We start from the raw sequence: 21,630 nt of genomic DNA, 5'->3' as shown, positions 1-21,630 counted from the left end.
TTACGGTACGCGAGTTAAAAACCTCGAAGATGTCACTATCCATACACAAAAATTCCAACAAAATAAATTGTTCACAAAAACCCCATTTAATATAATTGGTCTATATTACCTTCTTAGTTTAAATCACCCCAACAAAAACAAAAATCAACCCCACTTTAATTCTTATTATATTGTCACCACCAAGAAGCAACGCCACCTTCTACCACCGCCACCGACCACCACCGTCGACGCCGCCACCGACCACCACCGCCGCCACCACCTCCGACCGCCGCCACCACCTCCGACCGCCGCCGCCACCTCCACCGCCGCCGCCACCTCCGACCGCCACCGACCACCACCGCCGCTGCCGCCACCGACCACCTCCGACCGTCACCGCCGCCGCCGACCACCACCGCCGCCTCTGACCACCACCGCCACCACCGACCACCACCGCCGCCTCCGACCAAAATTTAGATGAAATCGATTTTGGTTTCATCATAAAATAAGATGAAACCCTAATTGGTTTCATCAGAATTCAACTACAAGAAAAATTCAACAAGGATCTTATGTTGCAGTTCTCTTGGATATAGCAACATCACAACAACACAGATCCATGCTCTATGCTACAACACATATTATCAACACCACCATTGTCGACCACCGCCGACCACCACCGACTAAAACCAGCAACATCGCCAACACCCGCCGACGACCACCACCACCACTGACCAAAAATTAGATAAAACCAATTTTGGTTTCATCATAAATACGATGAAACCGATTATGGTTTCATCATAAATAAGATGAAACCATAATTGGTTTCATCAGAATTCATCAGTAGTTGCACTTCATTTAAGCTTCATTTCTTCTCTAGTTTACAGCATCATCTGCTATAACTCAGCTCTACTTTCATCCTTCGTCTATCCACAGCAGCACCATCTGCTTCATTGACCATCTTCTTCTCATCCTTGTAGCCCTAGCCAAGACAGCAACAACACAGCAACACAGATCCATGCTCTATGCTACATCAAAAATCAATATGTTACATATTTAGCTCCTAAATCATCATAACTAAATCTTAAACATGAACATGACTTTGTTCCTTAGACCGGTGCAACATACTCATTCACCAACAAGAACAACCAACCTTCCACCATGTCTTTCAAAAATAAAAATGTTCCTTCTTTACGACCGAAGTCTAGCAATTAACGAGCTAATTATAACTAAAGGAGACATAAACACAAATCTTTCTTCGTGGAACCACCCTCTCCTAGGTTAACATAATAAGATTATCTTTCTATATTTTTCTTTATTTCGGGATTACTCTAAGTAAGTAACTAGCTATTTCCCATCACTCCATCGTGAGTGTAAATTGTGTACCCATGCCCATGATGCTTAGCCTATTTGCTTTACTTCATACCAATTCATATGTTACTGACTATACACAAACAAATCCACAGAGGGCTTCAGTCAGGGACAATGTGTTCTCCACAAACAAATCATCACCCTTTCGCTTAAACTTGGGATGATCTTTCTGAGCCAAGACAAAAACTATATCCCCAGTGACAGTTTCTGACTGCAACACGAAAGAAGACATAATCAGTAAATTTGTAAAGCCAAACACAAAAGCTAACACATCCCAGTAAACAGTCTACTGTGTACCGCTTCATCGGCCTCTCCAGGGAAGGTAATCTTCTGTCCATTCTGCATTCCCTTCTCAACATGCACTTCCAACACCTTCTTCTCCTGGACAACCTTCTCACCTTTGCATTGAGGGAAGCGATCCTTATCGCTGATGGTCTCTCCAGTACCCTTACACTCATTACAAGGATGTTGCATATGCTGGATCATAGAGGGACCTAGGTGCCTGATAGAAACTTTCATGCCAGAACCTTGGCAACCAGAACATTTCATTGAAGCAACAGATTTTGAACCCTTTCTGGAATACAAAAGAGTAAAGAATAAGATTACAGCAGACAGAAGCCAACTAAGAAAAGTATCCTTAAACTAGCAATGGAAAGCACCAGTCTAATAAAACTTACCCAGTGCACTTGGAGCAGATGGCATTGCGAGAGAGGGACAATTTCTTTGATGTTCCACTGTAAAGATCCTCCAGCGACACCTAAGAGAATGCATAACATCTTCTCCCCTCCTCTGCCTCCTTCCTCTGCTGCTGCCACCACCTAACGGTAAACAAATTCTAAACATCATGAATACCTTTCACTTTCATAAATAAATTTAGTAAAAACATTAACCCATTAGAAAATGATATCTCCACCTACCTCCAAATGGGCTTCCTCCTCCAAAGAAAGATGATAAGATGTCAAAGGGGTCGTGGCCACCACCACCTCCTCCCATTCCTTCCTTGAGCGCATCCTCACCATACTGATCATAAATTTCACGTTTCTCTGGATCACTCAAAACCTCATAAGCCTGGGCCAACTCCTTGAACTGCATTGAGAGAAATATTACAATGCTCAATAAACACCCCTTTTTGACTGCCCCAGAGAGCAAATTAAAACATACACAAATCAACAAACCAACCAGGAAAAACCCCGCATCCTAAATCATTCAAGCATCTACTAGCTATCTCAAAATTCAGTTGCCCAGACCAAATAATAGTCTGAAATGAAGGGCATAGACACGACCAACAGAATCGAGTAAACAAAACATACACAGGGTCTGACCTTTGCAACCTCTATACGTTCGAAATGGAAAACCAAGAGAAATTCTTAATTATATCTACATTAATTAACAAAGTTACTGATTCCCTACTAGATCAGGAATAATCTAATAGAAAAAACACAATACCTTTTCTGGATCTCCACCCTTATCAGGATGATTCTTAATGGCAGCCTTTCTGTAAGCATTCTTCAAATCTTCCAAACATCTTTAATCTAAATAATCAGCATCAACAACAAAAAGAAGAACCCATCAATAAAAATGAAAAAAAAATTTAAAAAAAATTACAGAATTCAACAGATCTTGAAATTTTTCCCAAAATCAACAGATCCTTGAAAATTAAAAACATACCAAGAATTTCAAACACGTTGAATGTTCAGAATAATCGATCGATTTTATGATTGTGGGTGAAACCCTAATTCTTCTTCAGAAAGGAAGCCCTAGAATTTCACACGAAGGAGGGTGTTTCTCTCAATCTATTCTATTAAATAGATTTTTCATCAGACCCAAAAGAAGAAGAAGCTCTGGTGATGATTTGATGACGTCGTATGTTGTAATTTTGCCGGTTTAATTTTTGTAAATAAAAAACAGAGAAATTTCAAATAGAGGAACTGTAAGAAGAAGAAATTGAAATAAGTAACAAAAAAATTTTCCAGAAAGTGGATTAAGAGAGACGAAGGATTAACGAACCAGGGATTTGTGTTTAGTTGTAGTTGGAAATTCCGGGAGTCGGAGCTTCAGAATTGGAGATGAAGAGATGATTTTGCAGGATTCCATGGGGTTTTGAAAAGCTGGGAGAAAATTTCTAAAGAGTAAAATGAAACCCGATTGGAGATATTTGTGGGGATACAAAACAATACACCTCAGCAGGCTCGTTGTTCGTCTTTTCTGGGCGTAAGAAAGAAGACGGTGGTGGTGGGAGAAGGAGACGGAAGAAAGAAGAAAAAAGAAATCAGAGAAGAAGAAGAAGAAGAAAAGGTCAAGGGCATGTTTGTCTTTTTTTAAAGTAACAAAAATTAAATTTACACATTATTATTTGGTTTGGGGTTTTTGTCCCAGTTTTATTTGAAACGGTTTTTATTTGGTAGAAATAATATGACCGGTTTTTCTTATCACTAGTTTGTTCACCTAGGGGTTTTGTCACTAGTTTGAAAAATTTTAAAGGAAAAATCAGTAAATCAATTAACTAGATTTTTTTTTTATTTTTTTTGAAGCATGCATATATTAGAAAAGCAACTAAATAGTTATTACACGTGGGAAGGTGACTCCCCTGGAATCGCTTAACAGAATTTGATTAATAAAAGCTGGGTTCGTCTGGTCCCATATTGTTGTTGAGTAGTTTCCGGATTGGCTACCATCTGCCGCATAGTTTGCTAGACCGTCTGCTGCTTGGTTTCTTTCCCTATAATTGTGTTGAATAGCAAAAAGGAATTTGACTCTTTCGGTGTGCAGTTTCTGCGATAATTTCTGAAATATACCAAGGGGATTTCGTTGGAGTTTTAATGAAGTGCATGAGATTCTTTGTGTCCGTCTCAAATAACACTTTAGTCCATCTTCTTTCAGTCGCGGTTCTGGTTGCTAGCACTGTTTCCATGTCTATGTTGTGAGCGTCGTGCTTACTCCGAGAGGTTGTGCAAGAGCCATTATCGTTTGCGCGTTTGAATCTCTGCAAATGAATCCTACTCCAGCCATACCCGGGTGGCCTCTAGCTGCCCCATCTGTGTTCACTTTAATCCAATATGTTGCTGGATGGCACCAACCTATCTGAATGGTTGTATTCTTCTTGGTTATGTTTGTTGTAATTATGGAAGGAGGTTCCCCTGGGAGAACTGGTGGGGAAATCTTCTTTGCCCATTCAAATTCTTGTTGTTCTGCTAATGATCTTGCCAGGATGTCTGTATGAGTGGATTGCTCATGATTGAACACGAGTTCATTTCTTGATGTCCATAGTGACCATAATAGAAAACAACATGAAGTGACAAAAGAGGTATTGCCCTGTGTTTGTAGTATTTGTGAAATTGTTGTTTGAGGGTTTAAGGTAATTGGTTGGTTGTTACCTTGGGATTGGTTTGTTGATATGCGGTTAGAAAGGCTGGTCCAAGTGGACATAGCTACGGGGCAATGGATAAGCATGTGTTGAGCTATTTCTGGATCGAAATTGCATAGGGGCCAAAGGTTGGAAGTGGAGAGGTTGATGTGATGTAGCATAGACAAGGTTGGCAAACCTTCATTTATAGTTTTCCACAAGAAAAGCTGAATTGGGGAGACTTTTATTAAGTAATCTGTATAGGGGCTGGTGAATCTATCAGAGGGGTTACTATAATAAGACAACATAGGGTCACTAGTAAATAAATTTAAAAGCCCCTCATCCAAACTGTGAAAAGTTACGTTTTTTTTCTTTCTGAAGCCAACCGTAACTCATTCCATCCAACCGTAATTCATGTTTTTGGTTTTTCGAAACCAACTGTAACTCATTAAATCCAACCGTAAATGATATATTTGGTTTTTCAGAACCAACCGTAACTCACTGAATCCAACTGTAACTAGTTACAGTTGGCTTCTGAAAACTAAATAGCCAACTGTAACTAGTTACGGTGTTTCAAAAGCCAACCGTAACTGGTTCTGAAATTGTTTTTTTCGAGTTTGATTGAGAAAAAATAACACACTTAAATCTCATTTGCAATACATTGATTTTGGGTCGCTGATTAGAATTAGAGAATAAAGTTTGTTTTTCTTTTCTTTTTTAGGTTTGATTGATGTAAGGGTTATTGATAATGATTTTGAATTGTTGTTGATGATGATGATTGATTTTGGGTAATTGTTGAATTGTTGGTGATGATGATTGATTGTTGAATTGTTGATGATGATTGATTTTTGGTTGTTGTTGATGATTAGAAGTAAAGAGTTTTTTTTTCTTTTTTAGGTTTAATTGATGAAAGGTCACCCCGGCCCTAACCAACTAACTACACATTATTATCATGGTTCAACCCCTCTAATGGTTTCTTAAGCCCCTATAACAGGTTACTTTATTAATTGAGGATATAGGAAAAAGACAAAAATGGGATTTAAATAGCAAATTAGAGTCACCCTTTATCCATGTATTTTAACTAGTTCCTAATATACCCCTCATAAATCAGGTTTAGTTGTTAATTATATTAAGAAAATTTATAAGATTATTTGTTAAATGATTGATGTATTATGATTTGGGTGAGGTGAGAGTAAAAGAAGGGAAAATTTTGAGAGAAAGGTTTTTGATGAAAATGGTGGATGATGGTGAAGAGATAATTATTGCTGAATATTTAGCTCAACTACAACAAGGAGCATATCTTGAATCTTCGGCAAATGATAACGATTCACAATTACAATTTTTTGTGGAACCAACACCCTTAGATCATGATTTTTATGAGCATGAAGTGTTTCGTGAAGAACCAACCCAAGAAAGTAACCTCAACATACAATCACTCCCAATACTCAGGTACAAATGGTAATGTGTTGAATTTTTGATTTTTGTCTTTGAATTCACCATTTATGCAGCTGAAAGAGCTCGGTGTCGGCATGTCCGTAGTATGAATACAATGCCGGCATCACCCATACCTGCATGGTATTCATACTACAGTCATGTAGGCCAATAATAACCCCTATTTTGAAATATATGCCGGCATTGTCTTCAACCAAAAACACCATGCCAGTAGAAAAGTTACTTTTTACCTACCACAAATTTTTCCAAGCAATAAGCTACTGACATGGTCTAATACTAAACTTACTATGTTGATACCTCAAGAAAAAACATGCAGGAATCAATTACTTCGAAAGTTCAATATCGGCATGGTTGATTAATTATCAACCACACCGGCAAATTGTACCGGCATTGAACCTTAGTCAATGAGCATGCCGGTACACAAGTTTTCGGCGTTGATTTCCAATGAAATTAATATTCTGGAAGTGTTTCAAATTTGGTCCCCATTGTCGGTTCAGTTCGAACATGCCGGAACTGTGGTCCAGCAAAGTTTTTTTTAACTAATTTATTTTTCTTTTAATTCGTTCCTTAGATTATGACATATATCGATCCAACAAATGCAAGACCGCTTGGTCGGGATACATCGGAATACTATAAACTTCCTATGGTATGTTACCAAAGAATACTTTTCACCTAGTATTTTGAACTTTACTTGGGGATTGCTTATAACGAACCTTATAATCTCTCGTGGTTGTCCTTATGTAGAGAATAACACCTAAACAGGAAGCAATTGATCGGGCTAAAGAGACGGCTAGTAAGAACATGTGTGTGCTAGTGAGGAATACCCAAGGTCCAAATATTCGTTTCTAGATGGCTTGCGAGAGAAGTGGGTCGTACAAGGAGAAGAATAGCCACAAGAGAAAGGGTTATGTATATCCAAAGAAGACTAATAGGGTATACAAGACTCATACGAGGAAGGATAATTGCCCCTTTAAGCTTGTATTCAATTTAAGAGAAAAGGAATGGAAATGTGCGTTGTGGTTCGGCCGCCATAACCACGAGGACCCAGAAACTTTTGTAAGACACTCATTAGTTGCAAAGCTAAAACCTCATGAAATGGAGGATGTGAAGAGTTTGACCAAAGCATGTATTAAACCAAGACAAATTCTCAGAGGCTTAAAGGAAAAAGATTCGACGAACGTTTCTTCTCTAAGTACAATTTATAGTGCACAAGCAACTATTAAAAGGGTGGAATGGGAAGGTAAGAGGGTTATGCAAGAATTTTAGAAGATAGTATTTGATCACAACTACACGCATATCATTAAAAGAGGGCCAGAAATCAAGCTCCTTCAAATATTCATTTCGCATTCTTTGATTACAAAATTGGCTCATACATGCTTTGGTGTTCTTATGATGGATTCCACCTACAAGACAAACAAATACAATATGTCGTTGTTCATTGTGGGGCAAATATCGGACAAGGTATCATTCATATTGGTTTGGTGTTTAATGTAAAACGAGATGGATTATAATTGTAATTGGGCATTACGACAATTGAAATTACTCTGGGAAAATCATATTCTGAGGGTCATCGTAACCGATAATGATGACTCAATAATGAATGCAATATCCGACGTCTTCCCGGATGCACAAAATTTCTTATGTACATCATATATGTAAAAATGTGATAAAATCTTGCCATGCCTTGTTTGAACCCATAAAGGCAGATATTAAGAAGACAATAATTGTTCAACTTGAGGAAGAAGCTCGCATGAAGAAACTATCACCCGAAGAAGAAGAATAAGGGAAAAAAACATTAAAGAGTGAGTGGACAATGAACACCATGAAAATCATAAAAAGTGGTTGGAATTTCTACAAGATTGGGAAAAAGTGTATTGGTCTCTTACCGAGGATACGTACGAAATGAATTTGAACAACTTTATTGCCAATTAGAACGAAGAGTATCCAAGTGTCGTCTCGTATTGTCGGAGGCAATGGTTGGATAAGTACAAGGAAAAATTTGTGTGTGCATGGACAAACCGGTATAAACACTACGGGAATGAAGCAACTAGTATAGCGGAGTCCGCTCATGGGAGATTTAAATATCTCCTCGAGTCAAACCATGTAGACGTGGTTACGGTCACCATGGAAATGGATAAATACTTCAAGAGTGATATCGATAGGATCAAGAAGGCTTTTGAGAAAAGCTCAATGGAAAGGATGACTCAATATCTTCAATATGGTAAGTTTCTCTGATGAATAGAATTCAATATGTCTCAGTGGGAAATAAAACATATGATGAAACAAATGATAAATTACGGCAAACCGGGTGATATGTGTATTTGTCCGACATGTCTTCGTTGGGGCTTCTGTGTCGTCATATGCTTGTGAAGTATGAAGAAGTGATACCTATTGAGGTTATCGATACATTTTGGAAGAAACTATCTTTCACCCCTCCCCCCTACAGAAGCTCCCAGATAATCACCATGGGATACGAACGAAGCAAAGGAATTCCTCGACGCTTACTCACGTGGAAACTCGTCTAGCCGACAAGTCTTGTTGAGCCAATTAAGGCTAATTACTCTCCCATGGAAAGCACAAATGGATGAACTAATAAAGGGAAATGCTCCCGCGGTAGACCACAAACCAAAACGGCAAGGAGAAGATAAAGAAAAAAATTGAAACAAATGAGTCAACGTGAATGTGAACTCGAGGCAAGTAAGAAACGAGATCCAACCACATGTGAGATTTCGGAAGCAAGGTTCGCGGAAGCGCTGGTTCAAAACAAAAGGGGTAAGTCGAGGAAGGAACTGCTATCAAGTCAATAACAAACGACAGATTTTGTATCCACATCAAAAGTCGATGAAGTGTCGGTTTCAAAGAAAAGGGGTAAGCCGAAGAAGGTACCCACATCGAGTGAACAAGAACAACAAGTCGACAATGCGGATTCCACACCTAGAGTTGATGGAGCGGAGGTTCCAAAGAAAAGGGGTAGGCCGAAGAAGGTACCCGCATCAAGTGAACAAGAAAAACAAGCCGACGATGCGGCTGCAACACCTAGAGTTGATGTAGCGGAGGTTCTAAAGAAAAGGGGTAGTCCGACGAAGGTACCAACATCAAGTGACGAAGAACAACAAGGCGAGCATTCCGAAGCCATACCCATTGTTGATGGAGCGACGGTTGCAAACAAAAAGGGAAGGCCGAATAAGTAACCTACACCAAGCCAAGCACAACAAGGTGAAAATGCCGAAGCCATACCAAAGATAAGTGATAGCAAAGGGAAGCAACCCATATCTAGTGAACAACAATATGGTGAAAACTCCGTAGGCACAACCAAAGTTGATGTAGTTTCGGTCCCAAAGCGAATGGGTATGCCAAGAAAGTATGGAATCCCATCACATATTCAACCAATTGAAAGTTTAGAGTTTGAAGAGGATGGATTGGAGATAATAAAGCTACATGCTGGTAATATGAAGATGTATAAGGATCCAAAAACAGATGTGCTTATAGATATTACCATACAGAAATAGAGTTTTATATAGGGCAAGTATCGAAGATTATTCATGAGTATAGTGTATATACGGACGATGTCGATGGAGATGGAAATTGTGGTTATCATGCCGTGACCGAACAATTAGGAATCTTTGAATCAACGGTTAATATAGGGATGACACCATGCCGATATGCTAGAACGAGGATGGCCGCTCAACTTCTCAATAAGAAGAGCTTTTATGAACAATTGGTTGATGATGTAGAAGGGTTTGATAGTTTGTATGCTCGGGTGTTAGGGCCCAAGAAAAAAATGAAGTTCCTTCCTACTCAATATTGGATAAGAATGTCGGTTTGTGAGCATCTAGTGATGGATATATTTAATTGTGTTGTTCATTATTTTTCCCCCACCGTACAAGCAACATATACACCAAAGTGGGAAAAGTGCGAAGGATCTCTTATGAAGGCGTTCGTGAATGGGAATCATTTCATTATTCTGAAACTCAAGGAAAATTGTCCATTTCCACTGGTTTGTGCAATGACTAAAAACAAAAGAATATATTCCACAATCACTCGAAGGAATGGATGAAATTGTATGAGGAGAATCACCAACTTTGTGATGCTTTGGACCTATCAATAAACCAAGTGAAGATACAAGTTCATATGTGTGGAAGCGATGATGAGTAATTTGGATATATGTGGTTCACTAATCCAACATTTTTTTTTGGAAGTTTGAATTGTAATCATTAAATGATATTTTGATATTTCTATGAACTTGCCAATGCCGGGATGCTTAAGTTCTAATATTACAATATTGTTGGGAACAAATCCCAGCGTAGAATTAAACTTTTGTTACATTTCCGGAAATGCGGAAAACATATGCAGAGAAATCAGTAAATATGCCGGCACTATAATTAATTGAATAACTATGCCGGAACACTGCAAAGATATCTGGGTCTGGAAAATGCATATTAATGGCATGGTTACTAAAAAACAGTTCAATTCTGAAACTCTAAATTTTCCGTGTTTTGAAAAAATTCAGAGTACTGGCATTGATTGTAAAAACTTTTCCATACCGGTTTTGGATGCCGGCATTAAATTTAGTAACAAATATATGTCGTTAGAGAAGTAATTTGACACATATTTAAATCAAATAACAACACTAGATTTTTTAACTAACCATATCCAGAGTTAAGATGTTCCAAACCAGAAATAAATCAAACATAAACCAAACAAAGTTAAAAGTTTAACAAGACACGCATCAAGACCCAACTGATTCCATAAAAGAAACATTAATAAACATCTTCGATCACTCGGTCTTTGGATTCTTGTATACCCTCTTCTTCCTTTCGCCCACAAGTCCTTTGCCTCTGGATCTTCAATTTTGTCTGTTTGTTCCTCGACTTCCTTCATTTCTTCCTCGGTCAGCACATCTCTTTTCTTGTTCTTGCAACTAAACAACTTTCCCAATTTGCGTAGCCGCTTAGGCTTTTCAATATGTCCTTAGTATGTACACTTATGTAAGTTCATATATATAAATTAAAATAATAAGAAGTGAACAAGAAGTACGTACCAACAACGTAAGGATTTTTTGAAGTAGGTTCAGTCGAAGTTATATAGGGAGGTTTTGCTTGTAGAGAGACTTCAATGGAATCCGGGCGTACAACATAAGGATGTGAGTACTTTTAATGACCTCTGAGGAAGTTTGGTTCGACCTCATAACCGTTTTCCGCCAACTCCCAACCAACCCTATCCAGCACAAATTTTCGTTCTTTCATTTCCCTTCAATGTACAAGAAGGGGTTTTGGGCTGAAAACTACCAGAGTATGCTTCTCATTTGCTTGGCATTAAGGAAAGTTATGAGAGAATTTCTGATAAGATGTATCCGTAAGACTTTTCTGCTTGTACCCAAGTTTTCGCATTACACGGCGAAGGTTGTGCATAACAAATCCTTTTGGATGAAACAACGGTCGTGTCACGCCTTGCAAAGTGAACTCCTCTGTCATTCCTATATAGGTCTAACACAACATCTGGTGAGCGAACTCGTCCAAATCCACTCTCATAGCGGTCAACCGAGGTTTGTTACCGGGTATCGTTTGTATACCAAATACAACGTCGGAATCAAAAATGACATAGGTAATATAAATGCGTCTATGCCGGCATAGAGGAAATTCAAAAAGTAACTGCTAGTTTTTTTAAAAAGTGTGACCGTTGAAGTTTCATTCTATATAATACCCCTCCATTCCCTTAGGAAAAATATACTGAAAGTACCCACCAAATAACAAAAATCCTTCTCTCACGAACTCAAGCGTAAAACAAAAGATCAAGCAAGCATGGTTCAAGCTTTACATGCGATGGGTGATTCATCATCAAGCTCTATTTTCAAATCAAGATCTACTTGCAAGGTAAGTAGACGTCGCATTACTAATACTATACCGACAGTTAAAATCTTCTCTATTATGACGTATCACTAATAAAATCTTCTCCTACAGAGTCATCATTGCAGCTTTCAAATTTGCAAGTCACCTTCTCATTTATCCATGGACTATCCGTATTTATTCGAAGTGCAGAAATTGTGATGGGACACGCCGGTTTTTGGTTGCAAAAACTGAGGATGTAAGAATGTTTATAAGGTGTTTGAATCACCCAAAATGCGATGACTTTCAATGGTTAGACAAAGTTGTTGCACTATCAGAAGTAAGAGAAAAACACAAGGACCAATTCAAGCCTATTGATGGGTGTGATGTGTGTTATATGAAGGGAAAAGAATATGTTAAAAGAGAAGATGATCCTTGACACGGAGCTTCCAGGCGATGTCTTTGAAGATATTCACGAAAGGCTTAAAGGTGAACTAATTGTTGAAAAGGGATACTAAATAAAAAATCATCTTAAACCAAATGTACTCCATTCGCATGTTTTTAGTAAGTTTTAATTTAAAGTTTCGAATCTAATGTAATAGATTATCTAGGAATAAAATAAAAAGAGCATTCGTAACTTATCTATAATCATACTAGTTTTATCTAAACCAATGGTGGCATACTGAAAACCTAAATTTATGTAGGATGCACAGAACGCTGGCATGGACAGATATATTATTTACCATGCCGATATTCTGCAAAAATTCACCATGTTTAAGAAATCAGATTTCCGGTATGGGTTCAATAAGTAGTTTTATGCCGGAAGAGTCCAAATTTTATACAGAAATTGTGTGACTTTCATCCATATTTAACGACATAATTTTAGAAAATATTTCCATGCCAGCATTACTTTTGGCATGGAATTGTAATGACTTAACAACGCCGGGAAAAGTGCCGGCGTTGCCATATATAAACATTTCAATGCCGGCGTATATCCAATTGTGTAAAGAAAACTTAGAAAAAAAAAACTTTTTTCTAAAAATCTAAACATGTTCAATATAAACCAAACAACTGAACTGTGCTTAAATGTTCTTAATCCAGCTACCACAAACCAAATGTAAACCAAACAACTAAAGAGTTTATCATGAGTTCCAAACAAAAACAAGTTCGAAATTGTTCAAAACCTAACAACCACAAATGAATAAACACAAATACGAATCTTCTATCACTTGGTCCTTTGCTTCTCGGTGACCACCTTTCTCGTTTTTCCGAACAGAGCTTTTGCACTTGGATCTTCCATTTTATCAAGCTTTTCCTCGACTTCCTTCATTTCTTCAGGGGATAGCACCTCTCCTTTCTCGTTCTTGAAACTAAACATCTTCCTCAACTTTCCAAGCCGACGCCGCTAGTTTTATACATCCAACACATATGTATACTAATATAAGATTATGTATACATTAAACGACTAGGCAATTAACAATACTTACTAGTAATAGTACGGTCTTCTGAAATCCGGAAATTGTAGGTGGTGCATCTGTGGGATTTGGAACGGGAGGGTTTTTCTGGGGTTTTTCAACGTTATCCGTGCACACAACAAAAGGATGTGAGTATTCCATGTAAGTCGTCACGTAATCAGGATCAGCTTCATCACCGTTTTTCGCCATCTCCCATTTAGTGATTTCTACCAAACGATTACGTTCCCTATCCCTCCAATGTGATGGTTCTGGAGTTGGAACATACTCTACCTTCAACCTTAAAGCAGATGAAAAGCACTATTTATAGAGAACCATGTACCTTTCCATCAATAATTGCGTTAACATAGTTTGTTGTTTATATCCAAGTTGCCGCATCACACGTCGAGGATCATCCATAACGTATCCCTTAGGGTGGCACAACGGTCCATTGTAATATGTGAAAAAGCGGGGGTCTAACAACACCATCCAATATTTCGCTTAGAAATCTGTATGGACTAACTCCGAAATACTTTGCTAGAGAATCAACTAGATAGTCAGACTCAATCTAGATAAAAGTATCTCAAGGAATTAATATCTCTCTCTTGATTTGATTTTTACTCAAGCTAAAAACAATAGCGAGTCTTTATCAAATACAGGGAATAACTTGGACGGTACCAAGGACCAATATCCAAGTGTTAATCAATGAAATCGACAACCACAAGGTCGGATCTCCAATCGACTAACCTTTAACGCACAACCTGTATTATTTCAATTATAAAGATAAACAATATAATGCGTAAAATGAAATAACACAGACACCAGATATTTTGTTAACGAGGAAACCGCAAATGCAGAAAAATCCCGGGACCTAGTCCAGATTGAATACACACTGTACTAAGCTGCTATAGACACTAGCCTACTCCAAGATAACTTCAGACTGGACTATAGTTGACCCCAATCAGTCTCCCACTAATTCAAGGTAGAGTTGTACTCATACGCCTCTGATCCAAGCAGGATACTGCGCACTTGATTCCTTTAGATGATCTCACCCACAACCAAGAGTTGCTGCAACCCAAAATCGCAGACTTGATAATAAACAAATCTGTCTCACACAGAAAAGTCTATCAAAGGATAAATCTGTCTCCCACAGAAAAATCCTAGGTTTTTGTTCCGTCTTAAGATATGAAATCAAGGTGAACATGAACCAATTGATAATCCGGTCTTATATTCCCGAAGAACATCCTAGATTAATCAATCACCTCTCAACATACTTACTTGAATACACAAGAGGACGTCGAGGAATCACAAACAGTGAGACGAAGATGTTTGTGACTTCTTTATCTTGCCTATCGGAGAACTCTCACGATCTCAAGCCAATCAAAGATTGTACTTGTACGATAGAAGATGCAAGATCAGATCACACAACTACGATAAAAGTAGTATCGGTCTGGCTTCACAATCCCAATGAAGTCTTTAAGTCGTTAACCTGATATTAGAGAATAAAACCAAAGTTTAGAGGAGAATCGACTCTAGCGAGCGCACTAGTATCACACAGACGTGTGGGGATTAGTTTTGCCCAATGCTAGATGTCTCCTATATATAGTCTTCAAATCAGGGTTTTGCCTTAGTTACAAAGCAATCAATATTCACCGTTAGATGAAAACCTGATTTAGATTCAAGCTAATATTTCTCAACCGTTAGATCGAAAACTTAGCTTGTCACACACACTTGAGATATACATTTACTGGGTTTGTGAAAACCGTGCCCAAACGTGTACGTGTATGTTGGTTCAACATAGTAACCCAAAAGGTCAACCATATGAGCATTTCATATTAACCTTGTTCTTCTTCACCATAACTAGTTCAATTGACTCAAATGAACTAGTTAGAGAGTTGTTCAATTGCTATGAGATCTTATGTAACTACACAAGACACAATTAAAACAAAGATGATTCGATTCGATTCGATTGAATCGACTCATGAACTTTATAGTCACGGTTTGCATACTGTATTCCTTAGTAATTTAAGTTTCATGTGCACATCTTTAGATCATAACCCACTCAAGTACGCAAACAAGTTCGCGGACTTAAGACAACCGGCAGAGTTTTCCAAACTCAGCAGAAAATCTCGGCAAGGAGACTTCCGCCAGTTCACGGACTAGGTTCGCGGACTGAGTTCGCGGACTAAACACGCAAACGAGTTTTTGGAAAATCCCAGCAGAAATTCTCGGCAAGAGAACTTCCGTCAGTTCGCGGACTTGGCAAAGCCAATTCCTCCGGTTTCTCTCAATCAACAAAGTTCGCAAACTTCGGATTAAGGAATAGGACTTATACACATATGTGTTTCCACACAATTCTTATATCCATCATTGGTTATATAGACCTAAACTCTCATTCCAACCATTGAAACATTCTTAGAGGACATTATATAGTAGTTAAACTATTTCTCGTCAAAGCGATTTTCAAAGTGATTGAAACATTATGACTTTCGTCATTAGGTGAAGATAAACCCGATCAAAGCGAAACGCTTTACCAACACATGATTTCGAGATATAGATAGGCGAGATATACTCGGCTCGAAATATCAAATATGTGTGATCCTGTCTATATAGCATACGACTTTTGTCTCATAAGAAGTAGGAGATAGAAGAGATAGACTTTTGAGTGATAGATAAGTTCAAGTCTCCACATACCTTTTTGTTGATGAAGTTCCACGGTTCCTTGAGTAGATCTTCGTCGTTGTATGATGAATCGTCATGAAGTCCTTGAGATCAACTACACTTTTCTATCCTAGTCCGAGACTTAGCTATGTAGACTAGAAATCAAGACTCACAGTTTTGATCACTAACATTGACAAACATGCTTGAGATAGCAACGCATGCGAGGTCGACCGAGCTATGCTCTAGCAATCTCCCCCTTTGTCATTTTTGCATGCGAGGTCGACCGAGCTATGCTCTAACAATCTCCCCCTTTGTCAATTTTAGTGACAAAACTATTAATACATATGGAATACAAAAAAGATAAACTTTAGTGGCTCCTATTCCATAGTCTAATCTTCAACGTTCCCTGAAATCTTCGTCCTTCCAAGTACTCCAATGATCCCAAAGGTTGTACGTTTAGCATCACAGTTGTTGAAGATACGTAGCTATAACAATGAGAGAAATCGAGATTCTCGATCATTATTATACAGTGACATAATATTATTATGTAACATCAAAGTCCAATTGCATCACGACTTTAACAATAATACTACGGTGATATGTATCATTCCCCCTTAGTCAATACTCCATCTCACATGGAAACCACTTCCCCTTACACAATGATCAGAAAATCATATGTATATGTAGTAGAACTACACATTAATTCTCCCCATTTTTTTCAATAAAATTGGCAAAGGTACAAGAACGGGTTCCTAATGAAATTTCCGAGAAGAGACGTTTCATAGACTAAAAGAGAAAAATACATACCAACTTAATTTAGATGCAATCATAAAGCCGAAGCTAAATGCATTCATCAAGGAGTTTTAAGATACAAGATAACCCCTATAAAATTCCACAGCCGCACACCCCGCAAGATATTACCATTAAGCACAAGTTCAAAATAACTCTCCCCTATTTGATGTCATTCCCGATAGGACAACAAGAGCGACCTTAATTTCGAAAGAAAAGAAGGATTTTTAATTGGACACCAAAAACCATAGGAAAATGATTTTCAAAAATTCAAAACTCAATCAAATTAATCATAAGTAAACCCATGATTAATTTAATTGGAATACACAACTAAATCAAACCAAAAAAAGTGATCAATTTAATTGATTATGCTCAACATAAGTAAACTTACGGAGCTACGACTAAGGTAATCATACGGAGATGACTAACTTAATCGTTCACATACTCAACATAAGGAAAACCTTACGGAATATATGACTACATCAACCAATAGAACATAGTTAGTGTAGTCGTTCATATACTCAATACAAGAACTTGTGGAATATATGAAAACTCAACTAGACTAATTACAAGAGAACCCATAATTAGTCTAATTGGAATACAAACAACCAAACTAATGACGAAGGTAACCAATTTAATTGTCAATAGTTTTGCTCGACAAAAGAAGACTTTCGGAGCAAATAACTAAATAACCAACCAAGATGATTAATTTAGTTCAAAGATGCTCAACATAAAGTACCTTACGGAACAACCTACAAAGTTAATCACAAAATAATCAACTTAGTTGTATCGTGCTCGACATAAGACACATTACGGAGCCTCACAGTAATACATAAGATATGGATCAGTGATGATCATTACTGTGGAATACATTCAAGGATCTATTATATTTTTCCATCACTATATGCATAATGACATAATAGACTTTATCCTTGTCACACAAAAGATTTTACCCTATTTTCCATCAAATAAATGACTGCATAGGTATAAATTTTGTATTTGTTAAAAGTCCATTCGTCCTTTCATCAATACGAATACCAATTTATGAACGACTTTATTTTTGACAACATATGGGACCTTCAAGTTCACGGATGCAAACAATACATATCCCATAAACAATTGCAATATCACAAAATCATAAAGATTAATACTGCAATAACAATCTTTGCCCTTAGAAGGTAGAATCAATCTTTTTTGCACGGATTTATACCAAGAGTGGTTACCAAAAGCGTATAAAAATATTTCCTTAACAGAGAAGAACATACAAAGTCATTGACGACTATGCACCATAGTTCACATGAGATGATTGTGAATACTCAAGAATATATAGCAATGTGAACTACTACCCATTCTCGAACTTCCTTGTAACATCCACAAAATAGCTTAGAATAGGATTTCTCCAAGAATCCCAGTGCCCAAGTCCAAGAGAATAGAACAAGTGCAACGAAACGGAGCAAACACTAAAAAACAAGAGACGACGGGACAAAGACCAATATTAACTCATCCAAATTCAACAATTCTCATATCCATTTTGAAGGGAATTCAATAAGGAAGAGAATGCAAAAAGAATGAGGTAAATCCGAGTTCAGGCGAAGAAGTTACAGCCAAAACAAGTTTACCGAATATCAACATCAAGTATGCATACGGGTTTGCAAACTTAAACCCCTGGATTTTGATTTTGAATGTTGTTATGCATACTTGGTATGTGTATCATGTAGTCCAAACATCCCGAACTATTATTTTCAAACCTAAACATTTAAGAACCTTAAACACAGATCAAGTTAGGTAGAAATGAACGATAAGCAAGATTATTATAAGTATTCTAAGCAAATAAAAGTACAAATCTTGCTCAAGTTTATAGACATACCTTTTTAGATGAATCCAATTGAATTCTACCGCCTTACTGAACATAATATGTGTGCCCCAATTCTTGTGCTTCCCTCACCGTATACAAAGCGGGGCTTTCCTTGGTGAGGATGCACTTCCAACACAATCAAGTTGCGTTGGGGTGAACAAAGTCTTGCTCACCACAAGTGACCTTTGGATTATCATGAAACAAATAACTTTTAGAACCTTTCACATCCAATTCTAGTTTTCCAAAAAACTTGTTAAATTCCAACATCATGGATACTGCCTTTTCCATAGTCATGGAGTTTTCTGGAAGATCATTCCTTTTCACACTCAAAACATCATTGTCTTTCTTCGGTATCCACTTCTTAGTGCGTTTAGGAACAGCCGGAACCTTCTTTCCATCACTCTCTTCTAGAATTCTTGGAAGAGAATTGGATTGACTATTCTTTTCCAAGTTAGTCTTTCTCCCATTAGGAGCATCGGATCTTGTCTTCGTCTTTACGAAGTTATCCTTTTGATAACCATTACGATTATGAAAAGGATTCATACAACGTTTATATTCAAATCTAGGCCTATCATAGCACCGATTCCTTTGCCTAAAGGTTGGACAATTACAACCTGTAACGTTAAAAGGATCATTCTTAACGTATGATCTTGGTTTCACAACTTCTTGTGATGCCCAAACAAGAACATCATGAAGTTTCTCATTCCTTATACGGAAACGACATCTCCTTTCCAGGTGATCTTTATTTCTGCAATAGTGGCAAACATAAGGAATGTTCTTACCTCGATCCGTGTGTGCTAGCTTTGGAGGTTGATAAACTTTGCTCTTTTGAACCTTAACTGCCGGAGAAGATATTTCACTTTTTCCATCAGTGGAAACCTTTTGTTGAGAAGAATCACTAGCCTTGACAAATTTTACCTCTTTGCTAGTACTTGGAGCATCTATTCCCTTATAGCCCAATCCTCGTGTATCACGGTGATTTTTACTTGCTCCTAGCATAGTGGTTAATTTGCTTGAACTAGTATTGAACTTTTTCAAGTCATCTTCCAACATCTTGATTTTATCAAGAGCAGCAGCTAAATCAGCCTCAAGGCATTTTTCTCAAGTGAGATAAGTGTTTTCTATGTCGTCAAAACTTGTTTGCTGGAAGTTAAACCTTGCTTCAGATTTTGCAAGTTTCTCTTCCAACAAAAAGTACTTTTGATAAAGATTATCACATTCAAGTGACTTCATACGTAAGTTTTCCTCAGAATCCTTGAGGATCGATTCGGTAGAACGATTCAAAAAATAAACACCTGTGTAATATCTTCTCAATTTCTTGTTTTCTCAACAGAGAGGAGTCAGAAGAGGTGTGACATGAGAAGTTGTAATCTTCTTCATATTCCACGAATCCAAAAACTTAACACTCTGAAACTTCCTCATCAACATCTCTATCAATATTTGAATCACCTTCATCAGAAAGTTCATCCAACTGTTCTTCTAGGAGAGTTTCCCAATCAACAGTTTTTACATCAAGAGAATGTTTGGATATTGACTTAGATGTGACAGTTCTCTCATGTGAATCCAAGCTTTTAGAATCATCTGGTAATTTCTGAACTGGCACGTTATTAGAGATAGACTCGTCCATGATCAGATCGCTACAAACACAGACTTATAAGATCTTTAACGTGTTTGCCTGCTCTGATACCAATTCAAAAAGCGGGGGTCTAACAACACCACCCAATATTTCGCTTAGCAATATGTATGGACTAACTCCGAAATACTTTGCTATAGAATCAACTAGACAGTCAGACTCAATCTAGATAAAAGTATCTCAAGGAATTAATATATCTCTCTTGATTTGATTTTTACTCAAGCTAAAAACAATAGCGAGTCTTTATCAAATACAAGGAATAACTTGGACGGTACCAAAGACCAATGTCCAAGTGTTAATCAATGAAATTGACAACCACAAGGTCGGATCTCCAATCGATTTACCTTTAACGCAAAATCTGTATTATTTCAATTATAAAGATGAACAATATAATGCGGAAAATGAAATAACACAGACACCAGAAATTTTGTTAACGAGGAAACCGCAAATGCAGAAAAAACCCGGGACCTAGTCCAGATTGAATACACACTGTATTAAGCCGCTAGAGACACTAGACTACTCCAAGCTAACTTCGGACTGGACTATAGTTGAACCCCAATCAGTCTCCCACTAATTCAAGGTACAGTTGTACTCCTACGCCTCTGATCCCAGCAGGATACTGCGCACTTGATTCCCTTAGCTGATCTCACCCACAACCAATAGTTGCTGCAACCCAAAATCGCAGACTTGATAATAAACAAAATCTGTCTCACACAGAAAAGTCTATCAAAGGATAAATCTGTCTCCCACAGAAAAACCCTAGGTTTTTGTTCCGTCTTAAGATATGAAATCAAGGTGAACAGGAACCAATTGATAATCCGGTCTTATATTCCCGAAGAACATCCTAGATTAATCAATCACCTCTCAACAGTCTTACTTGAATACACAAGAGGACGTCGAGGAATCACAAACAGAGAACTCTCACGATCTCAAGCCAATCAAAGATTGTACTCTTACGATAGAAGATGCAATATCAGATCACACAACTACGATAAAAGTAGTTTCGGTCTGGATTCACAATCCCAATGAAGTCTTTAAGTCGTTAACCTGGTTTTAGAGAAGAAAACCAAAGGTTAGAGGAGAACCGACTCTAGCGAGCGCACTAGTATCACACAGACGTGTGGGGATTAGTTTTGCCCAATGCTAGATGTCTCCTATATATAGTCTTCAAATCAGGGTTTTGCCTTAGTTACAAAGCAATTAATATTCACCGTTAGATGAAAACCTGATTTAGATTCAAGCTATATTTCTCAACCGTTAGATCGAAAACTTAGCTT

The 21,630-nt window shown here is 37.7% G+C and overlaps 1 pseudogene; it reads right to left on the bottom strand.

Annotated features, from left to right (window-relative positions):
- Window positions 1-862: 862 nt before the first annotated feature.
- LOC113279143 lies at window positions 863-13,835 on the bottom strand (annotated as a pseudogene).
- Window positions 13,836-21,630: the final 7,795 nt, after the last annotated feature.

This window comes from Papaver somniferum, chromosome 5, assembly GCF_003573695.1.
Source record: "Papaver somniferum cultivar HN1 chromosome 5, ASM357369v1, whole genome shotgun sequence".
NCBI lineage: Eukaryota > Viridiplantae > Streptophyta > Magnoliopsida > Ranunculales > Papaveraceae > Papaver > Papaver somniferum.
This window is presented reverse-complemented; position numbering and strand designations above follow the sequence as displayed.